Here is a 12,500-nt window from a genome sequence, read left to right as displayed (position 1 = left end):
CATTATATAAAATGCTGCCAGTTCTCTGTCAATCTTTTTCTCACTCTCTTCCTTTGAGTAGAATATACATAAACAAACAAAGGTAAGCAAAGTGAAATAGCTCAGAGTGGCCAATGGCATGTACCTGAATAACAGACAAATACATGAATTTCAAATGCCATAAAGCATCAATTCTTGATTTATTGATATTATCTCTACCTTTAGATGATGCCCCATAATTACGTGATGGCAATTGAGAACAACTCCACATGAGAAGAGGAAGTAATCAAAGAATCAAGAATTTCTCTGAAAGTGTCATTCCATTGACGAAAAGAACATACTTAGCTTCAGCAGATAAGAGGACAAACGTTGGTAAGTGTTTCTGGCTTAATAATAGTCAGGAGCACAACACTTTCTCAGCCTTATCTCTAGTAACCAAAGGACACACACACACACACACACACACACACACACACACACACATTTGTATCTTTTATCTTTCATCTTCTACTGGCTTCAGTCATTTGACTGCGGACATGCTATATCATATATATATATATATACATACATACACACACACACACACACACACACACACACATATATATATATATATATATATATATATATATATATATATATATATATATATATATACAGGGTGATTCAAAGGTCTCCATACATAGGAAAAAATTTATAAGAAACAGATTATAAGATCTCCTAGATTGCTTGATCTGACCCTTCTTGATTTCTATCTTTGGGGTCATGTGAAAAGCATGGTGTATCGCGGAAAGATGAAAGACAAATCATTTCAAGGAACGCATCACCAACTCATTTGCACAAGTATCACCAGATGTGCTATTACGAGTTCACAATGAACTCGTAAACGTATTGCAATGTGTATTCAAAACAATGGTAACCATATAGAGACTGTTAAATAAAAAAAAAATTGTTCTTATAAACTGCTTCTTATAAAAAGATAAATTGTTCCTATATATGGTGACTTTCGAACCAGCCTGTATATATAGTTGTAATTTAGGAAAAAAAACAAAAGACGAAAACAGGTGTATAGACAACAAGCAGGTGTATTTGTTTATCGCTCGGAAAGGTACGAAAGTCTTTTACGTTTCAAGCCTGCGCTCTTCAACAGAAAGGAACATGAGAAGATAAACAGAGAGAGAATTAAAAAAAGCTTTAGTGGCTAGCGGTCAATTATGGCGATATATGTATGTATATATGTATATATCATTTATTATTTATAGAAGACAGAGGCGCACATATAGTGGACTAGATTATGCGAATACTAATCCCATGCTAAATACGACTTCCACTGCTTGAGTGTTGCAAACATTGATGTATATTATGTAAAAAGATTTTTAAAAAAGGGTTACCAATAAGAAAATCAATAGCTCAATGAATCTTCCTTTCTCTCTGTATCTCTGAATTATAGTGCAATCTAGAAAACATTCTTGAATCAAAATTACAGCATTTAATGGTATATGAGACGCATTTTTAAAAGAAAAATGCCTCACAAAATCACTCCAGTTCCTTTATACATCGTCAAGTCTATTATAAACTTTAATGCTCACAAATATGTTTTCCCTGGATGTGAACTGCTGAAATGTGGACAGCATTTAATGGCATGTGAGACGCATGTTTAAAAGAAAGATGCCTCAGCATACTCTTCGACCAGGCAGAAGCTGTCTAATATGCCTGTGCATCTTTTACGTGATTGCTTAAACACCACACTCATGATCCTTGCGTAGTAACATTGTTGGATTAGTAATAGTCACTCTCATTGTATACTGTTGTATGTGCATGAAGTTAAAAAAAGATATCATTAATAGGCGAAAACATACGACAATAAATGTATGATGGGCGCGAACACAATTTATGAATTATTGAAAACATAATAGTTATTTAGAACATAAGAATAAATTATATATTATTATCTTTCTCTATTAAAATTTACCTGTGAATAAGAAGCAAATAACAAAAGCTTTCGTTCTGCATATATTTCAAAGTTTATGAACATCTGTGCTGTTTATATTAACTTACGTAATAAATATGGAATAAAGCTTGTGTCTTTAGATGAAAAGAAATTATAACTATTGATCCTATATTCAAAAAAGTTAAGCCATAATAATGGGTTAATTAGAAAACAGTGGTTTGAAAGTATGTCTGGATTATCATGTTCATTATCGTTTATATTTCTATCCGCAATGTGTCGGTTACACACAGAAATGGATTTAACTAGAAATTAAATATAAATGAATTAACTGAGACTTTCGGTGAATTAATACAAAATAATGACAAGTCTGAACAGGTTTCCAACTGGTGATGAAACAATCTATCAGAAAAATATAAAAACTACGTAATCGTAGCTCGTCCAGTCGATAGTGACGGATTAGATTATTTGCCAAGGGATCGATGCTTCGTGTTTCGTATACAGTTATCAGGATATTCTTGATAAACAACTCTTAATATTTCATCAGATTTTGAAAGCAGTGATCTTGCAGGATTGTTACCATTCCGGTAAAAATGCTTAAGTGGCATTTCGTCCGTTTTTACGTTCTGAGTTCAAATTCCACCAAGATCGACTTCGCATTTCATCCTTTCGGAGGTCGATAAAATAAGTACCAGTTGAGCACTGGGGTCGATGTGATCGACTCACTCCCGCCTTCCAAATTGCTGGCCTTATGCCAAAATTTGAAACCAATATTTCATCAGTTTATTCAAGCTTCCTTATTCTGTCGTTCTTTTCCTGGCACTCCCCCCAAAAATACATACGATACATACCTAATCGACATTTTGACGTATTTTACTGCTCCGCTTACACGATCACCACATCGAACTACACAGCAGTTTCTAACGAAAGTATTCACCAGATAAATAAATATTAACTTTAGTTTTAGTGTTCTGAGTTCTTTCTTCTTTTCTTTACAATCGTATAACCAGTGTTGCTAAGAGCACTTCAAATACATACATACGCGCATGCATACAGACACACACACATATGCACACACACACGCACAAATATGCATATACATTGCTATTACTCTCACTACTTCTCCTTCACTGAATTATTATTTTGTCTCCTCTCCCTTCGCTTATACTACTCTTACTGCTACTCCGTCCTACTCCTACTCTGTGATTTTGGACATATATATATATATATATATATATATATATATATATATATATATATAGAGAGAGAGAGAGAGAGAGAGAGAGATACATACATACATACATACATACAGACATACATACATGGCTAAAATAATATGGGATAGCAAAATTTTAGAAGTTTCACTACCAGTAGCCTAGCATGTATTTAAAGTCAATAGACTTTTCCATATGAAATTAGCCACTGATGAGAACTTCGCATAGCGAATTATTTAATTGGCTAATAAAGTTCGAAACCTAGGTATGGCTTTTAAAATAAAAAGGGTAAAAGTTTTTATTTTTCATTCCCTTCGAAATTGCTCTTTAATGTGGTTTTGGACGTTTTGACGACTCTTTCTAGCATGTAAGGCTGCCTGGTAAGAGTCGCCTCTTTTGTGTTTAAATGTACACTAATTTTAGATAGATAGATAGATAGATAGATAGATAGATAGATAGATAGATAGATAGATAGATAGATGTACTTCCAAATATATAAAAATACTACGCTCATTATTATATTAGGAGATTGAAGGTAGAGGCGCACATTGGCTGGACTAGATTGTACGAATACTAACTCCAAGCTGAACCTAACTCCCACAAGGTAGTTAATACAAATACCACTTAAGTGTTACAAACATTGATATATGTTACGTAAAAAGACAAACGGCCAACCAATAAAAGAATCGATAGATCAATGACTCTTCATTTTTTTCTTTCTCACCGTATCTGTTGTAGTATGAGGCCGTGCGCACGCACACATCCACATACATTTGGCTATGCGTACAAATTTTTTATAGGAGTGTTTGTAAGGTGTTTGCGGTTTATTTAGTCATTGATGTATCAATTCGTCATGTCACTATCCATTGATCCGTGAATGTGTGTGTGTGTGTGTGTGTGTGTGTGTGCGCGTGCGTGTATACTTGCATAACTATATAACTAATCACCTCTTGATAACGATATATGTGTGGGGATTGTGGCTTCCACAATCACCGTTGATCTATGTTTATCATGGTCGTGTGTGTGTATATATATATATACATACATAAACATATATATATTTATATATATCCATGCATATATGTACATACCTACATCTATATGTATACATTCATGCATATATGGGTACAGGACATCACAAAAAACGTTAAACACAATGAGAAACGAAAACGGAAAACGAACTTTTTTCGAGCAACGAAAAAAAAAAAAAACAGAGAAACGAGACATGCAACATAAAGAGTATAACCCTTCGTCAGTTGTCCCTGTTCCATCTACACCGCGTTTCGAAGGCAAGGACAATACGCGACTTCGTTGGAACAATCCTTCCCGCAAAGCAAATTTTTTAAAAAATTGGAATCTTTTGCGGAGGGTGAAAGTGTTAACAAGAACAGGACAGTGAGAACAAGACAGTAAAACAAACGAGCGCGCGCGCGCGTGTGTGTGTGTGTGTGTGTGTGTGTGTGTGTGTGTGTGTGTGTGTTAACTTATTTCTTGCCGAAACTATTTTATAACGCATTATGTTATGCGTACAAACATATACTGCTCCTTTATAACAATGTCCGGTATTGCTCTAAAACAATTTTGAATTATACTTCAAGATTACAATGACATGTCTGACGATTGAAAGATCACGATTTTAATCTTTCTGCCTCACATCAGCTGCAGTTTTATTATTTAGAACCAACCATGTTTTCGCATTTAGTCTATTTATTTATCGACCAATACCAAGAACATACCAAGAAACTGGCAATTCTGCTTTTATTAAGTGAAAAATTGAAGCAGCGGGTGGAAGAGATTGTCAATGTAGTGGCATGTGAAATTACAAAGAATTCATCTCTGTTGTGAAATTTCGTGCATGTTGGTTAGACTTTTCTATTTGGTGGGGTGACCTTCGATTTTGAATGTGGCACATCGTGTCATTTACATAGTTTGAGGTGGCGGGGTCTGAGGCAACGTTTGTATGGCGTGGGTGGTTTGGTTTAAATGACGCTTGTCAGCGCATGGTTAAGATGGAGAATGGTGTTATTTGCAAAGATATTTCTATGTGAAAGGAAAAATCTGTTCCTCAAAATGACTGCAACCAGGTTTTGACATGCATTAGCACGAGTGTGGGAAACGTTAACGATTTATTTTTACACTAAATTTTCGAGAAAGCGGATGAAGTTCCATCATCACACCCTAAAATGGTTAAGGAGATGAGAGATTGGTGCAGATCATAAGGAGATAACTTATTTAAGACGTTGTCATGTTAGAAATTGTGAAAGATTTTAATGAAGTCTACCGGTTTCTACTCATAAGGTAAACGTTATCTACATATCTCTGATAGGATCGTTCGACTAATTAGAAATAAAAAGTAAATCTCCGTTAAATCAAACCTTAACATTTTAAATGAAATAGCACGTATGAAAATGTAGTTCTAGAAAAGATGTTTATGGCTTGGATGTCTTTCGCCATAGTCTGGTTGATCAGGGATAGCGAGAGACTAAGCAGCAACGATACACATAACGTCTCTAAATAGTAAATTATTTTCCGGTTGAAGAGTGAAGGACAACGATTGTATAAATTTCATGGGAAGAAAATTCTGTTGTTCTCGTTCATTTTGTTGATTCAGCAACAACTCTAGACCAACCACGATTAAACACACTCCTGATAAAAGGTTTTCCAGCCATGACCATCCTATCGTTTTTTCTACGCTCAAGTAATCCAAGACTACATTCTCGAATGTGTCCTTCTCTAAGATATGCTGGGATTGGAAAGAGATCTGGTTGATATTTTTAACAGGTCGAGTGGACTAAATAAAGTCTATTTCATTGATTCTATGTTCGGTTTTAAATATTGGAAGGCGGGATAGCTTGCAATACTTTGCGATGCATAAATACATCTTTAACTTCACGGATGACAATCATAATTCATTGAAACATACTTAACACAACGTCTTAATTAACCAATGTGTCTCTAGTCTAGGATAAAATTTGTGGTTTATAAACAAGAGGGGGACCCTATGACTCCACGTATTAATAAGTTAACTAAGAAGACAGGAACCATTTTGGCTGCATTCACCTCACAAAGTGACACCATCAGCTGATTTATTTTGTGTATTGATAATAAATCAATATGGATCCATATATCATCTGACTGGGGAACATGTGTGATTCTAATCGATAATTCTTAGCAAATTTATTGTCAGTAAATGAGGAAGTAAGAAGTGACGCCCCAAGCAACAATATTAAGAAAGGAATATGTTTCTAAAATGAATGCTTGCGTTCGAACGCGGCGAGTTGACAGAAACGTTAGTGCGCCGGGCGAAATGCTTAAATGCATTTCGTCTGTCTTTTTGTTCTGAGTTCAAATTCCACTGAAGTCGACTTTACCTTCTGTATATATTATTCTTTTTATGAAGTATTTAATGAAGTTATTTTTAATATGCTGTTGAATTAGGGTAAACACACCAGCATCGGTTGTCAAGCGATGTTGGGGAGACAAACACAAACATATATATACACACATACATAGATATATATATATACATATATACGACGAGCTTCTTTCAGTTTCCGTCTACCAAATCCACTCACAAGGCTTTGGTCAGCTCCAGGCAATAGTAGCAGACACTTGCCGAAGGTGTCACGCAGCGGGAATGAACTCGGAACCATGTGGTTGGTAAGCAAGCCACTTACCACACATCTACTCCTGCACCTATTTATTCTTTTCTACTCTAGGCACAAGGCCCGAAATTTGGGGGGGGGGCCAGTCGATTAGATTGACCCCAGTACGCAACTGGTACTTGATTTATCGACCGCGAAAGGATAAAAGGCAAAGTCGACCTCGGCGGAAATACCTCTAAGCATTTCGCCCGGCGTACTAACGTTTCTGCCGGTTCGCTGGCTTACATGTATAACTTATTCTCATACATATACACACATACACTCACACATCCTTAGATACGAACACGTTAAAAGGATAAAAATTGTAATAATAACAATGATGACGAAAATAATATACAAATAACAACAACAATAATAATAATAATAATAATAATAATAATAATAATAATAATAATAATAATAATAATAATCCGTTGGAGGGAAAGACGTCAATTCTCTAATCCGAAAAGTGAGAGCAAGGACACTGGAAAGCGGCTTTAGGTGAAGAAGTGTGTTATGTTAATTACAAAGAGAAGCCGGAAGATAAATGCCGAAGGTATAAAATTACCACAAGATGATATTCGTTCGCTAAGAAATAATGAGGTACATAAGAACTCCAAGGTGATAGGATAATGGAAGGATAAATGACAGAGAAAAATGTCCAAAACGCACAAGAAAAGAATGAAATACTCGAAAAAAAAAATGAAATGGAGAGAATATCATGAAAGCAATAATTACATTGGCTCTGCAAGTATTAAGATACACTGCTCTTTTTCTAAAATGGACATAAACAGAGCTGAAGAACTTAGATAGAATTAGAAAGATTCTCGCAGTGTACAACGCACACTACCCCCAAAAAAGGAATATCGACAGTCTTTACTAGTAATACAGGGGGGAGATAAAGGATTGCTAAACGCCGAAGACACCGTTAGCAAGCGAAATGGGGATTTGGAAAATTATGCGGTGCGGAATGAGAAAAAAAAAAGAATTTTGGCAGTCAGAGATATCCAAAATATTATTGAAACAGTAGGAGAATTCGAGTACAGAAGGACGAATATAAAAGCAAATAGCTGGAAGGAAGAATAAAAAATCAAATAGCTGGCGTGACTATTTCATGCAAAAACCAGGGATGTTGGAATAAAGAAGGCGGGTTTTGGCTGACAGACTAAAACCAGAAACGATTTACCGAAACGCTAATTATAACTGCTCAGAAACAAACCATTAGGATTAATCTGAAAAAAACAAAGTCAGAGAGCAAACGCAGAACCTGTGCAAAAACATACAAAAGTACTAACCATCCCTTCAGTGAATGCATTAAGCTAGCACGAAAAGAGTATAAGCGCAGCTATAACTGTGTAAGTAAAATAATGTATTGGGATGTTAACCGAGTGTGTGTATTGAAAGCTACAGATAGTAGTATGAACACGAGCAATAATTTTTGTTCTGTAATACAGAATGAGAATTATAGGATTATATGGGATTTCCTTATAAAATCTGACCATGCTATTGATGTAACTATGCCAGATGTGATTATAGAGGACAAAGATTGTAAAACAAAAACATATACTTTACAATACAATATGATAATAGGGTACGTACTAAAGAAATTGAAAAAAATTGTGAAATATCAAGAACTACAATGATGTTGTTAATGATAGTAGTAAAAACGATAATAATAATGACAATAATAGTTATGAAAGTAATGATAATACAAAAAGAAACAAAAGAAAGGACAGTTGAAAGAAGGCGGAGATATGCAAATAAAGAGGGACAAACAGGTTAAGTGGTGATGTATATAATCTGGTTAATGAACCAGATTCAGGTAACAGATGATATGTAAGAACTGTGAGTGTGTGTGGGCGGGGTGTAGAATAATGGACAGTATCATAAAATATGTGCAGGATAATCTTAAGTGCACTTGGGCAAAAGACCTACACAAAAGGATTGCTTACTGAAAATGTGTCTTAATCGATGCCTATAACTGACAATCGATTCATTACTCCTATTAATCAGTTTCCGCCTATTAGTTATAATAAGGGTTATGAGCTTGCGTTTATGCAATCCACAGCCTCACCCGCGACCTCGATAAGGAGCGGCAAAATCTATAATGGATGAAAGGAACTCGGATTTGACCCTCTTCGACCTGATGTCAAAGATGTACTCACGTTTAAAAGACGTACAGAGATATACCTCTTAACGAAGTCGGTTGTATAACTGTGTAATATTTCGTAGTGCTGTGCGTTATTAAAGCACATTTTAAAGTCACAATAGTCCTCATGCAATCCCTATCTGAAGGACAGAGCCTCGACATCCTACAATTATATTTATAGGTACTTATACTCGGAGGAGTCGGTATGCTGTTATGCGTCGGGAAGGCTTCATGGTTTGATATCATCACCACCACTATCACCAACACCATTACCACCACCACCATCATCATCGTCATAATCATCACTACCACCACCATCACTCCCATCACCATCATCATAATCATCATCATCGTTATCCTCATCCACAATGCCACCGCTAACATCATTAACACTACCGCCGCCAGACCATTATCGTAATCACTACAACCATCATCACCAACACCGGTATTATCACCCCCACTATTGTAGTTCACGACTTCATCAGACATCTTCCTCTTGTGGAATCCCTACCACACCACCATCACCGCCACTACCACCACCACCTGCATGATAGTCCCCGTCGCCTATCAATCTTTCTTGCTAACCAGTTCCTGAAGTGCCTTCAGACGAAACAACACGCATCCTGTTGCACAGGATTGAGATAAGATTAACACTTTTAGTTCTTCTCTTTATGTGGCCTAAATGTGTATAGTGGAACAGGCGGCACCAAGTGACATGTGTGTGTGTGGGGGGGGGGGTTATGTATATGAGAAGGATACAAGGGAAGGATGGAAGCGCGTTGTCATTCAGCGATGCATAACGACAACTGATAGGGTGGTCGAAAGAGTGATAGGGAGACATATCTATGAATGTCTATATAAATATGTGTACACATTATCTATCCACACGCATAGATAAAAATATATACATACAGGTGTGTGTGTGTGTGTGTGTGTGTGTGTGTGTGTGTTTATAATGGTATGTGTGTATACATATATATATAGTTCCTCTTCCAGTTTTGGTGCTAATTCCTCTTAGTAGATCGATATTCCATAAACCATAGAGAACAATAAACTATATCGAACTGTAAAAGTCTGAACATATCGTTAATATCTCGGTTCCGATCTGCTTTAAATTTTCATTTGCATTTTTTTTTCTTGTCTTAGATATTCTCTTTTTATTCTTTCCCCTTTTCCATTATTTTTAGGCCTTTTCCGTTCATCAGAATCTTTACTACCATTTTTTTTTTTTTTTTATCTCCATCTCCATCTCCTTGGTTTCCTATTTGTCTTTATGATTTCCGATTATTCTACATTTTTTTTCCTGAAAGGACCCCTGTTTTTTATTCTTTATCTTTTTACTGAGAAAGTTTTTGTTCTCCATCTAGCTCTGTATTATCTAATTTTCTTTTACGTGGAACCAGTGCCAACTTCTCTTCTGCTGTCATTGCCGTGTTTGTTCTCTTCTTGGCATAACCTTTCTAAATTCATCTCATTTTCTTTGTTTTTCAACCTTTCATGTTCAATAGGTATTTCGATTTGTGAATCTTCTTGTCTCCTCTGAAATTTTTCTACGTATATTGTTTTATTTACTTCACATTTATAATCATATATCTTCCTTATTTTCTGTATATTTTAACTTTTTCTCAACAATTCTATAACGGCTTCCTTTATCTACACTTTTGATAATTTCACAGTCCTAAATTTTGCCTCCTATTTGATTTCTAGTTGAACTGTTTGGACATTTCCCCTGTCTAGTAACCATTCTTCTCTTTCGGAAACTCATTAGGTTTTGTTTAACAGCAAAATATATCAACAATTTTCCATTATCATCTCTCCGTCTGAACTTTAATTTTTCAATGATATTTTCATTCCATTGTGCTTGTTTCCCACTTTGGCATTAAAATCTCCCATAATACATGAATATGTTTAATTATGCTTTTCTACATTCGTCACTTCATCTATGTCTTCATCTTCGCTATTCCATTCTTGACTCATAAAACTGTATGTCTGCCATAATTTCTCCTTCCTGAAATCGCAGTTGCTTACAAATCTCTGAATATAATTCGAAAATGATAATTTTTTTCATTTTTCTCCCAATTAAGAATCCTACACTCATAGCTCGCTTGCGTCTTTGTATTTTCCCCCCGATATTTTATGGCATGGATCCTCCATTTAGTTTTGTTATATCTTCACATGTTCTATTAGTTTTCCCTTGTGTAATAAGTACACATTTAATGGCACTTCCAGACTTCCTCTCAAACTTAACTCAATCAGTTTCCTTACGGATTCAGTGGTACGTTTTCATCTCTACGTATTCCAGTCGTATCTGTGCTTACTTGGCATCGCTCGTTGTGCCTTTACTGTAGTTTCTTTTTCTTTTCTCCAATATTGTTAACTGGTGAAAAGATTAAAAATATTAAAAGATCACTGAAAGTTTTATGGTCATACATGATGCTGACCGGGCATATTGCCAGTCTCATATTTTTATCAACGTCTTTTAAAAACACTTTCCCAGTCAGATGAGACTAACGAAGTCCCAAGAATTTTCCCAGTCCCACACTCCAGAAAACATCGAGAATGTAGCTTACCTATTGAAAGTAGATTAACATAAATAGCAACAGCGAGAAAAATCTCTGATTTATGAAATGACACAAGCATAAAAGGAAATAGTAAAGACATTTAAAATATTATTATTTCCATTGTATAACATTTTCTTTACAGTCGTATCAAACAAAAGAAAGAAGGATTTTAACGTAAATTAAGTAAAGCTTCAGAAAGAGCGTTTAATTTTGGTGAGAACTTCTTTATGAAGTGTAGCTCCACTGCTTTTTCAAAAGTTTGGGTCGTTCCTTGAACATTTATAGCAGGAGAAGATCTTAAGTTTTACTTCTCCACATATTTCCAAATTATTGCTCAGTGGAATTTTCTTTCCCCACTCAATGTCAATAAGTATTGAATTCTAAACAAACAAGTCTGACCATACAAAAGCCACGCCTCTGTACCTTCCACTCGTTCCCAAAGATTTTTCTTCTTTCTTCTCCCTTGCTTAGCAAATCCCACAATTTTTCATATATAAAAAGGCCAAGAAATCTAACTTTAAACCACTTTTTGATAAATTCGATAACAGAAGAATGCGCTAAATGACAAATAAAATGTAAATAAAAATATATGTAACCATCCAACATACTATCTTATTTTTCTAAATATATATATACATATATATATATATATATATATACATACATACATATATATACATATATATATATATATGAATATATATATATGTGTGTGTGTATATATATATATATATATATATATATATATATATATATATGTTAAATCTCTGAACTTCCCTTGGCAAATACAGACAGGACACAGAAGTGTGTCGATAGCCAGCTGGAGGAGATTTCCTCCTGGGGCTAAAAGCAACAGTAACATCCACCCCTCGGGGTCAGCCACACACATAAATATATATATATATATATATATATATATATATATATATATATATATATATATATGTATCGAGCGTTAAACTAATACATCTGTTTGTTGTTTACACACTCGTCTTCGTCTTTTGA

The sequence above is a fragment of the Octopus bimaculoides genome, chromosome 10, assembly GCF_046866305.1.
Source record: "Octopus bimaculoides isolate indiv1 chromosome 10, ASM4686630v1, whole genome shotgun sequence".
Lineage (NCBI taxonomy): Eukaryota > Metazoa > Mollusca > Cephalopoda > Octopoda > Octopodidae > Octopus > Octopus bimaculoides.
This window is presented reverse-complemented; position numbering follows the sequence as displayed.